This window comes from Sorex araneus, chromosome X (genome assembly GCF_027595985.1).
Source record: "Sorex araneus isolate mSorAra2 chromosome X, mSorAra2.pri, whole genome shotgun sequence".
NCBI lineage: Eukaryota > Metazoa > Chordata > Mammalia > Eulipotyphla > Soricidae > Sorex > Sorex araneus.
This window is the reverse complement of record NC_073313.1, coordinates 107,169,207-107,189,812: the sequence shown is the minus strand read 5'-3', so window position 1 is coordinate 107,189,812 and position 20,606 is coordinate 107,169,207. Positions and strand designations below refer to the sequence as shown.

The 20,606-nt window shown below is 40.2% G+C and overlaps 1 protein-coding gene across 3 annotated transcripts in view; it reads left to right on the top strand.

The window, feature by feature from the left end:
* ACSL4 (acyl-CoA synthetase long chain family member 4) overlaps positions 1 to 20,606 on the top strand; it is a 102,180-nt gene that overhangs the window by 39,283 nt on the left and 42,291 nt on the right. For all 3 annotated transcript variants that reach the window (XM_055121934.1, XM_055121933.1, XM_055121932.1), the window contains exon 2: positions 2,299 to 2,351. The gene's annotated coding sequence lies outside the window, so the exon portion shown is untranslated. The remainder of the gene's footprint in view (positions 1 to 2,298; positions 2,352 to 20,606) is intronic.

Here is a 20,606-nt window from a genome sequence, read left to right as displayed (position 1 = left end):
TTCTTCTCCTCCTCCTCCTCTTCCTCTGCCTCCTTAATCACCACACCTGGCCATGCTCAGGGCTTTTTTTTACGCCAGGCTCTGCACGCAAGGGTCCCTCTTGGCAGGACTGAGGAAGGATATTTTGATAGTTTGATGTTGTGGTTGTAATTGTTCTTTGTTTGGGGGCCACACCCATTGCTGCTCAGAGACTACTCCTGACTCCGTGCTCAGTTCACTCCTGGTGATGCTTGGAATCACGTGGTGCTGGGGATCAAAACCAGGCTGGCTGTGTACAAATAAAGTGCTCTGTCTGCTATACTATCTCTTCAGCCTCTTTCTTTAATTGATTTTAATGGAAGGACTCTGAGAGGGCGGATGCTATTATTGTAGGGAGGAGGATAAGGAGAGAGGCAAAAATAGTCTGTTTTTTGTTGTTTTGTAGGAAAAAAACTTACACTAGGTGAGGTTAGAAAATAGGATTTGGTTCTCTTTTGTCTACTGGACAGCTGTTACTTTCCTTTAAAATATAACAGAATCCATTTTATTTTGGTCATAGGCACTGAGAAAAATTATCATTTGATTCAAGAACAGCTGAGGACTGGGGATTTGGCTCACTGATAGAGTATATGAGTCACAGGTCTGAAGTCCTAAATTCAGTTCCCAGCAACATCCTCACCCTGACCCCCACAGCTTTAGAGTTGCCTCGCCCTGCTGCAAGTGGTTTGAGGGTCCTGAGACTGGAAATGAAATAGAAAGTTGAAATTGGGGCTCTGTTGCCAAATTGATTATTCTAATATCACTCTGTATTGCCAAGGATGGAGTGCTGAAGATCGTCTGCTTTTTCCAAATCTATGGAAAAATTTTCCAAATCTATCCAAACTAGTGGATAGTTTGTTGTAGTAGTGGTTGTGGTTATAATTGTTCTTTGTTCTAGGGCCACACTTGATGCTGCTCAGTGGCTATTTCTGCCTTTGTGCTCAGTTTACTCCTGTCGGTGCCAGGGATTGAAGGGAATCAACCACATACAAGTCAAGTGCTTTCCACCTTGGACTAGCTCTTCAGTCCGCTAGTGAAGTTTTATTTTATTTTTGTTTTTGGAGGGTCACACTCAGCAATGCTTAGGGATAACTCCTGTAACTCAGGAGTTACTCCTGGTGGACCATATGAGATGCCAGAGATCAAATCTGGGTCAGTCGTGTGCAAGGCAAATGCCCTACACACTGTATTATCGCTTTGGCTCCAACTAGCGAATAGTTTTATATTATATCTCTTCCTTTTGCTGATTTGATTTTTATAATGATTTTTGTAGACAGTCAATTTTTGTAATTGGTTTTTTGAAGTGATATTTTTGGGGGAAGCGTGGACATTTGTCTTTAGGACTATCATGTCTTTCCCAGGACTGATGTTCTGAGCCTTTGGGACTTTTATTTTAAAGTAAGATGACATTAAGCTATTTTATACTTTGACATTATTCATTCTCATCTCAAATATCTCATATACCTGTCAATGTACATCTGTTAATATAAAATGTTAGCCCTATGGAAGAGCCCTCTATAAGAGAATGTTAAATATCAGGCCTGCTGCTTATAAGTAGTTTTATCCAATTGTTTTCAGACTCATACTGACACTGGCACCTCTTCCTCACAATAGTTTGTGGATATTAACTTGCTATTTAAAAGTATTTCTAGGGCCTGGAGTGTAGTAAAGAAAGTAAGAAACTTGCCTTGCATGCAGCTGACTTGTGTTCAATCCCTGGCGCCCCCTATGGTCCCCAAAGCATTGCCAGGAGTAATCCCTGAGCATCACTGGGTGTGGCCCCATGACCAAAATAAATGAATACATAGGTCATTCTGGTGATATAGTACAGCTGGTAAGTTGCTTGCTTTGTGCCCAGCTGACCTGGCTGGGTTCCATCCTCAGCACCCCATGTGGCCCCTTGAGCACTGCCAGGATTGATCCCTGAGCACGGAGCCAGGAGTAAACCCTGTGCATCATTGGCTGTGGCCTCCAAACGAAAACAAATGGTTCTACTAAATAAAAAGTTATACTCTGTTAATGAGAGATCTGGGAGTGAATATGTCCATTCTTCTAATGGTTCCAAATGAGAAAATTAACTGACTGAGTGAATACCAGCTAGTTAATGCGGTGATTTGTAATATGAATATTTGTATTACAGCTTCCACTGGGATTGTTGGGGGGTGGAGGGTTTGGTATATGAACTGAGGTGTATAGGTAATAATTATGAAGTAGCACTTGAGTTTTTTTAAATGGCTTTTTAAATGTTTCTTTATTCATAAATATTGTTTCTCACTGCAGATTGAAATCATAGAAGACATACTTGTTCTTCTTACGATAAAAGGGAGAAATCTGTAAGTATTCATCCTTTACAAATTAAAAAAAATTATTCGGGCATCATGATGTGCAAATTTAAGTTTTTTTAAATTCAATTTACATAGTTGAGTTTCAGGCATATAATGTTTCAGCACCAATCTCTTCATCAATGTTAATTTCCCTTCATCACTGCCCTAAGGTTTCCTCACTTGCACTGTAACAATCATTTTTATTTAATGGTGAGAAAACCCTGCCAATATTTTTTATGTTTGTATTTAAAAACCAGTATTCTATGCAGAATTTAGGAAGAATGAAGTTATGAATTTTGCTTATAAATGGATGGACACTGAGAGTATCATGCTGTGTGAAATAAGTCAGAAGGAGAAGGATAAGTATAGAATGACTGCATCCATTTCTGGGGTATAAAATATGTGTGGGTATATATATGTATGTGTATATATATGTATATATATATATTCGATATGCCAAATACAGTAACAATATGTCTCATTCCCCTGACCCTGAAAGAGCCTCCAATCATTGAGAAAGACGAGTAAGGAGAGGCTGCTAAAATCTCAGGGCTGGGAGGAATAGAGACATTACTGATATATATATATATATATATATACACATATATACACATATGTATATGTATATATATGAATAATATCAAAAGTCAGAGTAACATGACAATAATAGTTGGAAACTATCATTTTGGATAGGAACTGAGTGTTGAAAGTAGGTAAAGTGATATACCAGATAACCTTCCAGTATCTGTATTGCAAACAAACCATAAGGCCCAAAAGGAGAGGGAGGAAGGAGGGAGGGAGAGAGGGGGAGGGGAAAGAGAGAGAGAGAACAGGCAGGGAGGATATGTGGGAGGGAAACTGGGACCATTGGAGGTGGTGGGAAATGTATACTGATGAAGGGACGGGTGTTGGAACAGTGTATTACTGAAACCCCGTCACGAACAACTTAGTAACAGTGTATGTCACTGTAATTCAATTGAAAATAAATAAATAACAGTGTTTGTAAAAGTAAAACAAAAACTTTTTTACTTGGTGCTGCTTCTAAAATTTAAATAATCTGTCACTTGTTTATAAAAGGGAAAATAATTTAAAAGCCCAATAGAATATTTTTTCTTTGAAGACCATAAAAACTGGAGTCACAGAAGTAAGTTCCATTACTGACTGCACAGCACTGTAGCACTGGCCTCCCGTTGTTCATCAATTTGCTTGATTGGGCGCCAGTAACATCTCTATTATGAGACTTGTTACTGTTTTTGGCATATCAAATATGCCACAGGTAGCTTACCAGGCTCTGCCATGCGGATGGGATACTCAGTAGCTTGCCAGGCTCTCCGAGAGGGATGGAGGGAATAAATCTGGGTCAGCCGCGTGCAAGGCAAATGCCTTACTAACTATGCTATCGCTCCAGTCCTCATTACTGACTACTGAAGTTTATAGGGTATGTTTCTTTGGCGAGCTGTTTTGTCTACTGTGACCTCAGTTTTTTAATCCTTAAAATGGACTTTTTGTATGAAACTTTAAACCTCATGGTTTACAAAGTTGTTGACAATACAGTGGTTTCAGGTATTTAATGTTCCAACACCAGTCCTGCTACCGAAGTGATCTTTCCTCTACCAGTGTCCCCAGTTTCCCACCATCCTCTACCCAAGCCTGCTCTCTTAGTAGGCACAAAATAATTTACTTGATACTGCTTGTTAGAACATATATCTCATAATGGTATTACAAAAGTAATTGTCTGAGGATTTACAGAGCCTTTGGGTGCTAGTTGAGCCTTCTATATTATTATTTTCACTCATTGAACTGAGTGGGCTTCTATGCAATTTATCCATTTAATTTTCTTTGATGCTACTGGTCTGTCAGCTTTGTGAAGTTTGGAGGTGTTGTGGCTCTTCGAACACTTCAGGAGCTTTGGTGCTGGAACAATAAGCTGCCAATGACTCTTAGATCAGTCGTGAAGTTGGACCATTTCTCTGGCTATATCAAGAGCTGGATGTGGGTAGAATGTGGGGCCTTTGACAGGGTGGGGAATTGGTCTGCCCTCATCCTGGGAAAACTCCAGAGATCTGAGCCTGGCAGCAGCTGGGGCTACCTGGAATAATTTCAGCGGCCAGCATCACTCTGAGATCAGTTCTGAAGGTGGTCCTGTAAAATGGACCTTAATACCACGTATCCCATTCTTTATTGGAGTGGAGTTTAACAGTAGTGTATGTGCTGTCCAATAAGTTAAAGCTTATCTATTGCTATTTTTTCATGGTTTTTTTCAATCACCTCTGTTGGTGCTTAGGGGCTACTCTGGGTCTGTGCTCAGGAGTGACCCTTGGCATTGATTAGAGTCATATGCCACCCGGGATGGAACTGGGGTCACTTACATGTAAGGCTAGCTCTTTAAACCCTGTACTACCTCTCTGGCCCTTAAGTGTATTTCTGGTCTTCAAAAATTACTAGTTTTAGCACTATCCTTCATTGGAAAGCCTATTATGGACAATAATATAAAATGTTGAAAAGGAGTGCTTAGAATCATATTTGAGCTTGAAAATTATCTAGTCCAGGTTCCCTGACATTGACTTTTAGCCTAATACTGACTTGTGAAGGTTTGTTGTTTTGTTTGTTTGGGGGCCGCATCCAGTGGTGCTCAGTGCTAAAACCTGGCTCTGCACTCAGGGATCACTCCTGCCATAGACCATATGAGGTGCTGCAAATCAAACAGGGGTTGGCTGCATACAGGGTATGTGCCCTACTCTCTGTTCTGTGTCTCCTAACCAGGGAAAGTTTTATCTGGTTTAACGTGAACTAAGGAAAATAAGGACTATAATAAGATATATAAAATGTTTCTTCTTATAATATATATCATTTGAATTTGGAGGAGTTAAACATGTGCTATGTTAATCTTTTTATCAGCCTTTTTTTCCAATTTTTTGCCTGCTTGTAATCTTTTAAAAATTTTTTAATTTTTTTTCTTTTCAGCACCGTGATTTACACTGGTAGGGTTTTATGAGTGATATATAATGGTAAGGTTTTATGGGCACAATCTTTCCAACACCAAACCCTTCATCCAAGTGCCCACTTCCTCCTGCCCTCATGATCTCTGTTCCCCCTCCGCATCCTACCCACCTTCTGCTTAAGACTCAGTTCTGTGACTAGTTTTTAGGTTATTTTGCCTTAAGGAATCTGTTATTTCCTTATGCGGTCTCTATATCCCCACATATATTTCACATTTTTATCTATCCTTTTACTTTTGGGTAACTTCACTCAGCAAGGAACTGTCCAGTTCCATCAATATAGCAGCAAACTGCATGATTTTGTCTTAAAGCTGAGTAGTATTCCATTCTGTACATATACTACACTGCTCGTCAGCCTGAAAGCTGGTCTGTGGTATCTTAAAATCTGAATCCAATTTTTTCATTTTATAGATGAAGAAACACACCAGACAAGAGGTTATTTAATGTATTTCATTATATCTCAGCAAGCTGCAGAACCGGGACCAAAATCCTGTATACATAAGCTGCCTCTCTAGTATTTCTGGTCTTCTGAGTTGCTTTCATTATAATAGGTTATGAACTGGAAACAGAAGATCTAGTAGTTGTTCACCTTCATTTCTCCTCCTCCCCTCCTCCTTCCCCTTCTCCTTCTCCTCCTTCTCCTCCTCCTCCTTTTCCTTCTTCTCCCTCTCCCTCTCTTCCTTCTCCTTCTCTTCCCACTCCTCCTCCTCCTCCCCTCCCTTCTTACACCTCCCTCCTTTCTTCCTTCTACTTCTTCTCCATGCTCACGGGCTACACCCAGCTTTTCATGCAATGACAAGCATAGAACCTGAAGTTCCCTTTGTAGAGAACAAAGCAAAGACTCCAGACCTTTGCATTATCTCCCCGGCCACAAAGCTAGTTGTTCTTATATGCCAGTTAGTAGTTTTGAATTTCAAGCATAAAGATATCAAAGAGACTTGATAATCATCTAGAGCTAAGTGCTAAAGTCTATTGGGTAGCTTGCGTTTTTTCATGGAATTTTTAATATGACCAAAGATTACCAACAGCAGACCAGAATTAGCTGTCTTTAGAATCCAGCCAGTTATGCCACATGCAAGCCCATCCATGATTTGAACAAGGAATATTTTTTGGGAATACACTGTGGTGACTTTGTGAAGGTACAAGTTAAGCTTGTATAATTAATTTATCCAAAGAAAGTCTGTTCCCTTTATTTCTTGCATGTATGCATGTGCATGTGCACACATGCACAGGCATGCACACACAGAGAAGAGTGATTGAGAGTTACAGTTGCAGTTTATCTACACATGGAAGGGAAAAACCACCAAGGTTAAGAGCAGGGGTTGTCAGAGCATTAGTAGGAATATCTGTCTGGCTAGTTCTATGTACTTTGGAGTGTTTGTGATATGTTAGACTTTATTTTAGTTAGCATAGCTTTGACTTGCCTGCCTTAAAATACTCTTCCAAACAGAAATAATCCCCTACTCTTCCTTGTCTCATTCACCGTAGTGAAGCATTCATAGGCCATATAAACAAGTGAAGAGAGAGAACAGAATGAAAAATATGCCCCATCCCTACCATAGAGACATTAACTTTAGGAGTACTTTTTCATGGTTTTTTGTATTTGGATTCAAGTGTTTAATTTAGACATCTTTTAATTTCTGAAATTATCAGACACATTGGTAATTCTCTGTTAACAATAACATTATATTCTGTGTTTCCTTTGGACTTTAGATTAGCTGCACCCTTTTCTCTACTAATTCTAATACTTGAGAGTTGGCTGAATGTCTGTAGGATTTTAGTTGTCAACAGTCTGAGTTCTTCTATGTTATTTTAAGGTATATTTCATATTGAAGAGCAGAGGTTGGAAGTTGCACATGCAGTGCATATGATCTAGCCCTTTGAGCTGTCTTCCTGATACTCAGCCATACCTGGTAGTGCTTTCAATCTGTATTCTCAGCAAGTTGCTACTGGTGGTGTTAGTTGCATGCAAAGCTAGTGCCTTAACCCCTCTATTATCTCTCTGGCCCAATATCCATTTTTGAAGTAAAGTTTTATTTAGGATACATTAAAAGACAGAGGGAAGAGAGGAGAGAAAAGGGAGAGGGTGAGGGCCCGACCAATAACCATATTTTATTTTATATTGTTTATTTTTATGTTTTTTTGGGGGGGCCACACCTGGCAGTGCCCAATGGATATTACTGGTCTTGCACTCAGTAATTATTCCTGGCAGGGGAGTGCTTAGGAGACCATATGGGATGACTGGGATTGAACCTGAGTCAGGCACGTGCTTGGCAAGTGCCCTACTTCCTGTACTTTCTCCAGCCCAATAACCATATTTTAAAACCATGATACCATTTTATATTATAGTGGGTAACTGGCTCTTTTCTAGTGATTATTTGACTATTTTGTAAAAATAGTTCAAAGGCTACGTTATTGCATAATATCTTATAATATGAAGTACTTGCAAGCAGCATTAGCAAAGAACTCACCTATTAAACTGGTTCCTCTAGCAAATGAAGAGGGTAGGTCATGTAGCAAAAAGGTATGGTTGCAAAATTTGTCCTGTAACACACTGTTCCTGGGAAAGTTCTATGGTTGGATACAATTTTTTTTGCACCTGCACTCATGGTTTTGTCAGTCTTTACTTGTTTTGCTTCACATAATAAATAGATAAGATTACAGAAGATAAATGTGTACCTCAGACAGTCTGTCTCTCACTTGAACAAACACGTTGTAACTATAAGTTAACTTTCAAGTTTAGTTTCATAATCCAATTCTTTCCATTCACATATGGTAAAATAATTGTCCCAAGTATCCAAAAAAACCTCCCAGTACAAGGAATATTTTACACATCTGACTTTACACTATGCCATGATGAATATTTAATTTAGCAGCAATGTTTTATCTAAAGTAGGTTTTTGTCTACAAGAACCTATAGCAGTTCTGAGTAGCAGCTGTAGAATATTGAAATAGTCTTTTGCTTTCCTTCTTCAGCCATGAACCCTTAAATTTTCTTTCAAAACATTTAACTACCAGAAATATTTCCTTCCCCTTTTCATGATGTTTAATAAAGTTGTTCCGGAACATCAAGTTTTGTCAGTAGGGACCACTTGAAACTGGGCATCATCTCAAAATTCTTTCATTGTAATCTTCAGCTTCAGTTATATACAAGAAACCCTTAACTTTAGAAAGCTGTAGACTTAAAAATCGAGTCTGTTGGGACATCTGAAATGAGGAACATACAGATAATGATATTCACAATGTATGCAAAGTGTGTAGGCAACAACATTGCCTCCTAAGACTCATTTGAATACACACAGATAGGATCCCAATTACACTACCCTATGACCCAGAAAAAAGCATTATCTGATGCATGCTTAGGGATGTTCTTAAGGCATTGTGGGAGGGAACTTGTTCTAGTGCTTGAGAGAGCAACATGGCAGCAGAGGTGTTTGCTTTCCTGGGTAAAGCTGGGAAGAGACTGGCAGGATGGAGCCGTCAGGAGTTAACGCTTCTCCAGGTGATGAAGTAAACAGGTTCAGTTAATTTTGTTTGAGACGCACCCAAAGATCAGTCATAGCTGTGAGAAGCTTCTAGTTGAAAATACTGAGGTGCAGGTGCAGTGTGCTATAGGGGATCTGTATAGTATATCCTAGGTTTTTGGTTTTGGTTTACCTTTTTAAAAAGTTTCTAAATGTATTTTTATAATTGCTGTATATTGGATGTAATGTTTGATTGTGCAAACTATATTATTGATTAGATTGGTCTACCAATTGAGACAAGAGGCAGATGGATATATGTTTTACATGATTATTCTATCTCTCAGACTGTGAGCAAAATATGCTGCTAACTAATGCCTGTAAATGCCTTTTATTTTCTTAATATTAACATAAGCTAGAGGACTAATTATATAGTAGTATAGCTTCTGCAAAGTGTGATTTTACTAACAAAATACAACATTTCTCTTTAAACATAGTATTTAAGCTTTCTCATATGTTTAAGAATATTTGTAACTTCTTAAGACTGTGTGAATGAAAATTGGATTGTAAAAGAGGACTCCACCCCTTTGTGAAAATCTTGGTGTCGCAATATCTGTGTAGAAATATGATCTTTTAAAATCCAACATATATTATTATCTGCTTAATCTCTTAAAAACTTTTACCATTTTAAAATTTAATGTTTAGTGCATGTAACTAATCCTTTCAGAAGGCAAGTTGTCAATTTGGTATGTATTTAAATTATGTCTAAATTATGTGTGATACCTGCAAATGGGATTTCTAAAAGTAACACAGTTTATCATTGATTTTTCAAATTGATATATGTTTGCATTTTTATAAGACCTTAAGCCAAAGGCCAATGGTGTTAGTTTCCTGTGAGTTTCAGCTTGGCAGATACATGGATCCTTGCTTTATTCAGTGCATTGTCTGACATTTTTTAAAAAAGGCCTTGATGCACTTCAGTTTTTTAATTTTCTTATTTTGTTCTTAAATTGATGTTTTATCACGTTTATTGGGGAGACATTTGCTTCTTTAATTTGTTTTTGGGCCTTGCAAATAGTATTCCGGGAGCCCAGGACCACTCCTAACGATACTCTGGGCAAGTCAGTTTAATGCTTGGGCACTGGGATACAATGCTGATTGTGGCCCAGAGGTGCCAAGAGCCACCATTGCTACACCTAGAAGTGCTCTGGATCCCACAGGGAAACATCCAGCACTGTTGGTGTGGGATTCGTCTGGTGCCAGAGATCAGACTTGGAGCTTTCTTTGCACACACAAGGCTTGCTTCCCTGATCCCTGAGCTCTCCTATATCTTTTAAATTAAGATTTTACTAAGTATGTCTGTTTACTTTGTATATTGAGCTTAATGTATTACTAATGCTTTTTTTTCACTCAACCTAACTCAGCATTTGAAGTAACTGGAATGAAATACTTATTGTTGAAGTTGATCTTACAATCAAAAGTCCAATTGCAACTAAGTTTTCACAAAAACATCTGAAACTTCCAGATACCTAAAGGACATTATTTTTCCTGTCAAAAATTCCTTAGGCTGTAGGACAGAACAGTGTTCAAGTTTAATGCAGACTTTCGAAATAGACAGTTTCTTACTTACTTGTGCTTTTTAGGTTATACTCGTACAGTTAACCTTCCCTGCTATCTGAAAGCACAGAGTTCCTTGGAAATATTTCCTAAGCAGAAGTGACCTAAATTACACAAAGAAACTCCCCTTAATTTAGATGAAAGCTTTTTGAGTGTTTCTAGGCACCAAAAATAGTCTTCCAGTTACCAAATAACACAAATCCTGAAATAGCACTCACATATAATAGCAGCAGAAATGACAAGAGCAGCACACAGCCTGTATAAAGTCATGCTTGGGGAAGGAGTTGGTGGGGCCACTCTGACTGTTCCTAAGTGCTCACAGCTTCAAGAATGCAAAACACATGCAGAATATTAATTTCACCTTTTGTTGTAAAAGCAAATTCCTCTTTGGTTTTCTTTTGGTTAGCAAAAGTAGGTGTTCATGTAGATCTTTCATAAATATGATATGGCATAACTTCAATGTTCACAGGCAGGGGGAAACCTGTATGACTAGGCATATGATAGTATGCAGGAAAGCATGGACTGAAATATCAGATAGACCTGATTCCAAGTCCCTATTTAGCTGTGTTAGTTGGACAAACTTTTAATCTCATTTAGATTGTGATAGTATCAGTAAAGTGAGGGTCGCACATCCAAAAACATTGCTTGGAGGATTAAATGAAACAGTGAGTTTAAAGGACAGTGCACCTGTTTACAATAGCCAGAATCTGGAAAAAACCCGAATGCCCCAGAACGGATGACTGGTTGAGGAAACTTTGGTACATCTATACAATGGAATACTATGCAGCTGTTAGAAAAAAGGAGGTCAAGAATTTTGTAGTTAAGTGGATGGGCATGAAAAGTTTCATGCTGAGTGAAATGAGTCAGAAAGAGAGGGACAGACATAGAAAGATTGCACTCATCTATGGTATATAGAATAACAGAGTGGGAGACTAACACCCAAGAACTGTAGAAATAAGTACCAGGAGGTTGACTCCATGGCTTCGAGGCTGGCCTCACGTTCCGGGGAAAGGTCAACTCAGAGAAGCGATCACCAACTACATTGTAGTCGAAGGCCATATGGGGGAAGGGAGTTGCGGGCTGAATGAGGGCTAGAGACTGAGCACAGCGGCCACTCAACACCTTTATTGCAAACCACAACAGCTAATTAGAGAGAGAAAACAGAAGGGAATGCCTTGCCACAGTGGCAGGGTGGGGTGGGGGGGAGATGGGATTGGGGAGGGTGGGAGGGACACTGGGTTTACGGGTGGTGGAGAATGGGCGCTGGTGAAGGGATGGGTTCCCGAACTTTGTATGAGGGAAGTATAAGCACAAAAGTGTATAAATCTGTAACTGTACCCTCACGGTGATTCTCTAATTAAAAATAAATAAATTAAAAAAAAAAAAGGACAGTGCACAGCCTTGCCCGTGTGGTAAGTGTTTTGTGAATGGTTATTCATCTCATCCTCATATGTAATGTCAGTTAAAAAAAAAAAACGTTTAAGTATCCCTCGACTGAGGAGGATGCCTCATTCTTTCTAGCTAACATAAAATAATACATCTTATTCAAGGAAGATTTCAAGAAAATGAACCCAGAGGGTCCACAGTATCACTCTTCATACTCGAAATCACAGCACACCTTTGTGAAAGGTATCAGGGCAGGGACACACATGATGTAAGCTGGGTGCGTTTATGACACCATATTTTCCCTCTATGCAGCAGCACATATTTCCAGTTTCACGTTGCTCTTAAGCAACTAAAACAACGCTCAATTTTAATTAGCAGGGATTTTAGAAGGATACTATTTCCTAGAATGTTGGCATCTACAAGGGATTTTTAAAAGAGAACTCAGGTGGTTTCCCTTAGGCCATTGCACTTAAAGTTTCGGAGCAGTTTTGCTTATGTTGTTATTTCAGCCAGAGTAAGTTGATGGAACTGCTAGCCTGTGGAGGAGTGTTGCAGTTGCTAAGAATTCAGTAGCAAACAATGACCGTGGATGGAATTTATGTACTAGTGGACATAGAGACAGTATCATCACAAATAAAGTGTTATGTGCTAAGGAGAAACAGTGATAAAAGGATTGGAAGTATTGGAGTGTAATTTTATAGAGTTGGCTGGAAGGAGAAGGCCTCACCAAAGTGATACTGTGTAAGGGCAAGACTGGGGTGAGAAAATAAGCTCTGTAGGTTATCTTGGAATATCATTCTAGGTATAGAACAACATATAAAGATTTTGAGGCAGGATCATGCTTGATGTATTCCAGAAGCAGCAGGAACAGGTGTTGGTCTGTATCATGAGGGGGAAGTTTCATGGGAAATAACGTCAGAAACCTGAGAATCTCACAGTCAGATAAGTCATTATAAGGATTATTTTTTCTTCTGAGTAATGTGAATTTGAACCTTTTTTTAAAAAATGTGAAGCAAGATAGTGGGGTTTTTTTGGGTGTGGGGGGAAATGGTTGGGCCACACTTGGTTCTGCACTCAGGAGTTACTCCTGGTACTCCAGCCCACAAAGATAATTCTTACTGAACACACATGTCCCCTCTTGCTCTTCTCACACATTTTTCTAAATATGTTTCAAGAGAGAACACAGAAATTTCCGGAATGTAAATAAACAAAGAAAAACAGACAGGCAAGCAAGATACATGTTCAAGAAAGAACATGGCTTGAAGAACAAGCCTGTGTTCTCTTCACAAAATTAGAACCTTTGAAAGTTTTGAGCATTTTAACTGGAACACTCAGGCTGCTGGGTTTGGGACTTACTAGGGTGCAAGCAGGGAGAACAGTTAGCTCTTGCATCTGTCCTCGTTAGAGGTAATAATGTTTCAAACCAAGATGGTTGCTGCAGGGATCACAAAAACCAGTTGAATTAAGTATTTTTTCCATAAAGAGCAATGGGCTGGTAGGATAGTGACAAAAAAAGAGAGTGAAAGTAACTTTAAGGTTTTTGTTCAAGCCCTGAAATTTCTAGAGATGTGTATAGTTGTATTTTTTTCTTTCTTTCTTTTCTGTTTGGTTCTTGGGCCACACCTGGCTGTGCTTAGAGCTTACTTCAGGCTCTGTGCTTAGGGATCACTCCTGACATAGTTCAGGGAACTGTACAGGATGCTAGGGATCGAATCCAGGTCGACAGTGTGCAAGGCAGACACTGTACTCTTGTACTACCTGCTGTACTCTTGTACCGGCCCCCACAGTTACAATTTTATTGCCCAAACTTACCTGTGTGGAAACAGGTACAGATTATTCAGAGAATTGGATTTAACCAGAGTGTAACCAAATAAACCACCTAGTAACTCTGTAAACCAGGTAGCCACAAAGGTTGTGGGATTGATAGGAAAGAGTTGAAAGTATATTCCAGAGACATTATTATTACCTATTAGTTCAATTTGGGTAAGGAGGATTCTCTCCACATTTTTAGGACATGGGTAAACATAACAGTACCCTTGTTTTACATGTGATGCCTCAGATACAGATGGAGCTTTGAAAGGTGGCACCATATAACTTGTTGGAAGTTATACTCAGTGGCTGACACTGATGTTAAAACCCAGCTCTTCTAGTGGTTTGTCCTGACTTTCTTAAACTTTTCCACTCATGCTCCCTTTTCACCTGAGAGATGCATCACAGGGAAGTGCTGCCAGAAACACCTCAAATTCGTTAGTGTGGTTGATTCAGGCCCATTTTGGGGTTTCTCTTTGTTCAAAATAATTTTACTGTTGCCATTTTTTACGTACATTTAGTTATACCATAGCCCATGGTTTAAGAAGGTAGGGTTTAGTTCCTTTACCATCTAGCATAGCAGATTTTCTCTTGTAGTGTGCCTACATTCTACTTACATTGACTGGGAAATAATTCAATTTCCCCTTTGACATAGATTACAAAAGTGAAATGACACTTTACAAAGAGAGCAATAAAAGCATCTGCTATAGCCATTTGCTCATGTTTGATCTGTCTGAGGACTCATTTCCTATCTGTCCCCTTCTGTAAACATACTCACCCTTCACATCTTCAAATGTCCCTTAATATTTGTGGGGTTCTGATGAAGACTTTCTGGGGCATTTTATTTCCTCCCCCTGATAAAACTGGATATAATTACCCCATCACATTTATTTTGTTTTTAGGCTACAACTGGCAGTGCTCAGTTCTTATTCCTAGTTCTATCCAGTCAATCCTGGTACATATATGGTGCCAGGGATTTGGTATCAGAGTTGGCCCCATGGAATGCATGCACCTTAACTACTGTATTATCTCTCCAGCTCACTGTCCTTTATCATATTCTATACTACATATTTGTGAACTGTTCTCTCTGTCCCCATTTTGCATATAAAGTACTGAGGGCTCATTTTTCTCAGCTGTTTAAAAAAATATCACTGTATCACTGTCATACCCTTGCTCATTGATTTGCTTGAGCAGGCACCAGTAACGTCTCCATTGAGATTCTTGTTACTGTTTTTGGCATATCGAATATACCACCTGTAGCTTGCCAGGCTCTGCATTGTGGGCAGGATACTCTCGGTAGCTTGCCGGGCTCTCCAGAGGGATGGAGGAATCGAACCCGGTCATCCGCGTGCAAGGAAGGCAAATTCTCTACCTGCTGTGCTATTGCTCCAGCCCAGATTTAAAAAAAAAAAAACTATAACAGGTTTTATTTGAAAGGTTGTTTTTTTTTTTTTTTTGCATCACACCTGGCGATGCACAGGGGTTACTCCTGGCTCTGCACTCAGGAATTATCCCTGGCGGTTTTTAGGGAACCATATGGGATGCTGGGAATCGAACCTGGGTCAGCCACGTGCAAGACAAATGCTCGACCTCGACCTGCTGTGTTATTGCTCCAGCCCCTATTTAAAAGTTTTGAGGCAGGAGTTGTGGCTGGGGAGGGGGGGACAGAGAGAGAGAATATATGCTCAAGAAAGAACATGGGCTTTTCCAGAGTGGGGACGAAGCCCCAGTACACATCCCAGCAGTAGATATGAAAGTATTAAAGAACACATCTCAAGAGGAAGATGTGGGCAACTCATGTGCTCAGGCACCATGTGTACTTGGCAGCAATGCATTTGCACAGACTCGGGCGGCATGTGTGTGAGCTTCCTTTGTTCAAGTTGGCTTTTATCGGGTTTCTACAAGCTGTCCCACATGGGACTTTCTACCTAGGTAAGAGTCCATTTCTAGGGTGGTTGCCAGGGATAGATTTAGTAGTTGATGGGCTTCTTTGATATTCCCTTTATTGGCCTTTCCTGCTGGAGCTTCTCTTAGAGGGGGTTCCAGCCTTCTTTGGGTCTCTGTTGGCAATGGGTAAAGGCCTTGAACCTGTGTCTACAAGGTGGGCTTTTGTAGCCTTAGAGGTATTTAATTTATTATTTCCCAATAATTCACTGCTGGCCAAATGGGGGAAGGGGTGGCTCACTATCTACCTGCCTGTCTGCTTCATATTCCCCCATAGAGATATCACTGCCTTAAATCTTTAAGGGGAACGTTGGTGAAGGTCCATCTTCTGGATCTTCTACAGAACCAAAGGACTGTAGACGGTACCTGCATAAGGGGTGAAACCTCATGCTACCTTAACTGTAATGAGGCCCAGGTGATTGTTCGTTGGGTTTCAGGATTGTTAGTTTGAAAGTCTGAAAAGAGAGAACATGATGAGCACTGGAGAAATTAAAAACATTTTTTTTGTTCTTGGGAGAACAGATGATTTCCTGCTTTAGAAAACACTTCCTGAGATGTTCAGACAAACATTAAAACAACAAAAACCAAAACAACTTAGCATTATACCTATTCCTATGATTATAAGAACAAAAAGTTTTTTTTTTTGCATCACACCTGGCGATGCACAGGGGTTACTCCTGGCTCGTGCACTCAGGAATCACTCCTGGTGGTGCTCAGGGGACCATATGGGATGCTGGGAATCAAACCCGGCTCAACCGCGTGCAAGGCAAACGCCCTGCCCGCTGTGCTATCACTCTAGCCCCCACAAAAAGTAATTTTTTAACCGTGTTTACTCAGCTTTTTAATAAAGTCCTCTGCATACTTAATAGTTGTTCAGATCTTTTGGGGGAAACAATTGCATTAATGTAATGTAATTATATTTATTGACAGGAATTTATTAATAGCATGAATGTAACTCTGGCAGATCTTTGAAAATGACAGATTTGAAGATGATCACTATCCACTGCCTTGGGAAGAGACAAGTTGGGAACAGGCCAGGGCACTGTTGTCAATAATTGGCTTCTCTGTGGGATGAGAGAGAGGTCAGACATATCTATCAGTGGTTCAGCTGAACTGCCAGTTCCAAGGAGTCTTTTCAGGAGTTCTCGTAGCTTGCAGAGCAGGTTTATTCTTTGATTTCACCTCTACACGTGTTTTCATGTCCACACAAGAGTTCATCCAGAGCCCAAGGGGCCAAAGAGATAGTACAGTGTGTAAAATAATTGCATGCAGTGGACCAGATTCAATCCCTCACACCTTATTTGCCAGGCGTAACCCCTGAGCACACCTACCCTGTAAAAAGGGAAAGAAACAAGAATCCATCCAGGTGACTGACCCCGTGCCCTTCTCACCACCACCAGATAGAATTTGAAAACCTCTAAAGTAAATGATTCTTCTATTTCCTTACCAGAATGCTCTGTGAGCGTTTTCTACTATGTGTGTTGACATGTACTGTGTGTAATAGAGTAAATATAAAACACTTGCTTACCTTCAAAACTGTGTAGAAAGGATAGTATATATAGTAACATGAATGACTAAAATACAAACAACCAAGTTTTATAAGTTTTTTAAAAACTGGATTTGGGGCCACACTCAAGTGCTGCTCAGGGGTTACTGCTGGTTGTTGCTGGCAACCAGGAGTACTCTGGGGGATCCTATGTATTGTGAGTAAATAAACCTGATCCTTCCATTTGGCTCAGACAAATTAACCTAGCTCCCCTCCGTAATGCAGTTTAAATCCAACAAGAGTATGCTCTTCAAGAGCTGTCTTCTATATTTTTTATAGATCATCATCTGACAGTTTTTCAGTTAAGGATAGGTTAGAGCTTTTCAATAACATTTTATCAACGTGGAGACTTCTTTTATTGTCTTCAAGTATCATCCTTGAGGATTTATATGTAGCAATCACTGTATTACTCTATCACTGTCATCCCGTTGCTCATCGATTTGCTCGAGTGGGCACCAGTAATGTCTCCATTGTGAGACTTGTTACTGTTTTGGGCATATTGAATACGCCACAGGTAGTTTGCCAGGCTCTGCTATGCAGGCGAGATACTCTTGGTAGCTTGCTGGGCTCTCCGAGAGGGACGGAGGAATCGAACCTGGATGGGCCGCGTGCAAGGTGAACACCCTCTTCACTGCGCTATTGCTCCAGCCCATGTGTTGCAAGAAGTATTATTTTGTTTGTATTATTTTCCCTTTGGGATCCCTTTATATCAGTAAGAAATTGTTTTTGAAAATATTGGTTTGTAGGTTAAAATCTGTGATTGTCCTTTTATATTTATAAAGGAATATTACAAAATATTTTAAATTCAAGTGTTGCTTGGTTTGGCAGTGTTGAGAACTACTGGTCTGTTCTCTCTGTAGCTACTTACATATTTGCAGATGGTAATGACATAATCTCAAATCAGAATGAATGGTAGATACTTTAAGTGATGTAGAAAATTAGAAAAAGTGAATATTGGGGCCGAAGTAATAGGATAGTGGGTAAGGCACTTGCTTTGCATGTGGCTGACCCAGGTTTAATCCTTGGCATTCCATATGGTCCTCTGAGTTCCTCAGGTGTGATACCTGAATACAGAGCCAGGAGTAACACCTGAGCATCAGCAGGAATGCCTCCTTCTACTCCCCTGCAAAAACCACCAACAAATGAAAAATGTGAATACTATTGTGGATATGAGTAGTTATGAATTGTGTGGAAGAGAGGACTATTATAGAGGGATTTGCATAACAAAACTAGGCAGCTTATGATAGACACTTGATATACTTCTTTTCATTTTTATTAGTGAATCACCATGACGTACAGTTACAAACTTATGAACTTTCATGTTTGCATTTCGTTTACATCACTCCACCAGTGCCCATTCTCCTCCACCAATGTTCCCAGTGTCCCTCCCACCACTCCCACCCCAACACGTGCCACCCCACCCTGCCTTTACATTCCCTTTTGTTATCTCTCCTGTTAGATATTGGATATACTGTATTTTGAAGATGAATATGACCTGATTTATCAGAAAAGCAATTTATATGTCACTGTCATCCCGTTGCTCATCGATCTGTTCGAGCGGGCATCAGTAACATCTCTCATTGAGAGACTTATTGTTACTGTTTTGGGCATATCCAATATGCCACTGGTAGCTTGCCAGGCTCTGCCGTGTGGGCTCGATACTCTCGGTATACTCTCAGTATACTCTCAGTAGCTTGCCGGGCTCTCCGAGAGAGGCGGAGGGATCAAACTCGGGTTGGCCACATGAAAGGCGAACACCTAACTGCTGTGCTATCGCTTTAGGACCTAGTTTCTTAGTTCAGGGTAATCCTTTGTATTTTGTATATCAATTTCAAGAAATTCATGAATCCCCGGGAATTTGGTATGTAGTTCTCATAGGATTCTCAAAAGGGCCCATCACCTCTAAGAAGTTCAAGGCTATTGATCTAGGGTCTAGGATGCATTTTGGGAGTAAAGCACTTGTGCTATATATGAGGTGCTGGGCTTAGTTCCCTGGCCCCTATGCACTATTTATCTATTGTGATCTTAAACCCAGACACGTAGTTTTTACTCACGGTTACACAACTAGTTACTGGCAGTCATGAGGATTGAAACTCAGATGTTTTTCCTTGTAGCCTATTTTCCCACACATAGCTGAAAGACATGAACAAAAGAACAGAATTAAACTACCATTTTTGGTGAAACAAACAGTAGGCTGGGTTCAATTGAGTTAAGTCAAACAGTCAATTTTCATGAGAGATGCACTTCAATTGATTCTGTTGATTCAATTTGAGACATCTCCTCCAAGTGAGACAATACTCTGCAGCTCATCAAAATAGCTTTCTCAGCTAAAGTCAAGCTCCTCAAAAATGGTTATTCAAGAGACTATTGGGGCTGGAGAGATAGCACAGTGGATAGGGCGTTTGCCTTGCATGTGGCCGACCCGGGTTCAAATCCCAGCATCCCATATGGTCCCCTGAGCACAGCCAGGGGTAATTCCTGAGTGCAGAGCCAGGAGTAACCCCTGTGCATTGCCAGGTGTGACCCAAAAAGCAAAAAAAAAAAAAAGAGAGAGAGACTATTGCCTCAGTTATTTTCTTCTTTTTTTTTTTTTTTTTTTTTTGCTTTTTGGGTCACACCCGACAATGCACAGGGGTTTACTCCTGGCTCTGCACTCAGGAATTACCCCTGGCGGTGCTCAGGGGACTATATGGGATACTGGGATTCGAACCCGGGTTGGCCGAGTGCAAGGCAAATGTCCTACCCACTGCGCTATCACTCCAGCCCCCTCAGTTATTTTCAGTCATCACTGGCTTTCTGACCTGTGCTATGCTCCAGTTATCTGCCTAATAAAATCAAAAATAGTTGGCATGATTTGTCAGATAGTGCTCTATAGTAGTCTCATTAGCCAATGTGTATTCTGCATTCCAATCCAGCTAGTGTCATTTTGGGGCGGGGTGCGGGGGGGAGGCATACTGAATGGTGCCCAGGAGCTACTTCTCACTTTATTCTCTGGAGTCCCTCCCTTTGGTACTTGAGGAATCATACAGTACTGGGTATTGAACCAGAAACTCCCACATGCAGCCTATTGAGCTATCTCCTCATCACACTAGTGTCATTTTTATGTCATTTTTTTCTTCTGCCAAAGTCCTTTAAGTCCTATCTCTTTATCTTTGTTCATATGATTCCCCTACCCAGAGCACCTTCCAATATCATGTCCAGGTCCCCAGTATAAACTCCAACATAGACAAATCTCCATAAGACCTTAGTTAGTCTCAGCCATTTTGTATGTCTTTGTTTGTATTACACTTATTTTTTGTGTTGCACATCTTTGTATTTGTTCGTGTATTTCTGTAGGGCTTGCAAATACTTCAGTGGTTAATTTGGAAGGGTAATTCCGGGAAACTCAGGATGGAACTCTGGTCACTCCCATTCCCTGATTCAGGCAAGACAATTCCACTTCAGTTTGGTGGTCATACTTAGTGATACTTAGGGATTACTTACAGCTCTGCACTTGTAGGTC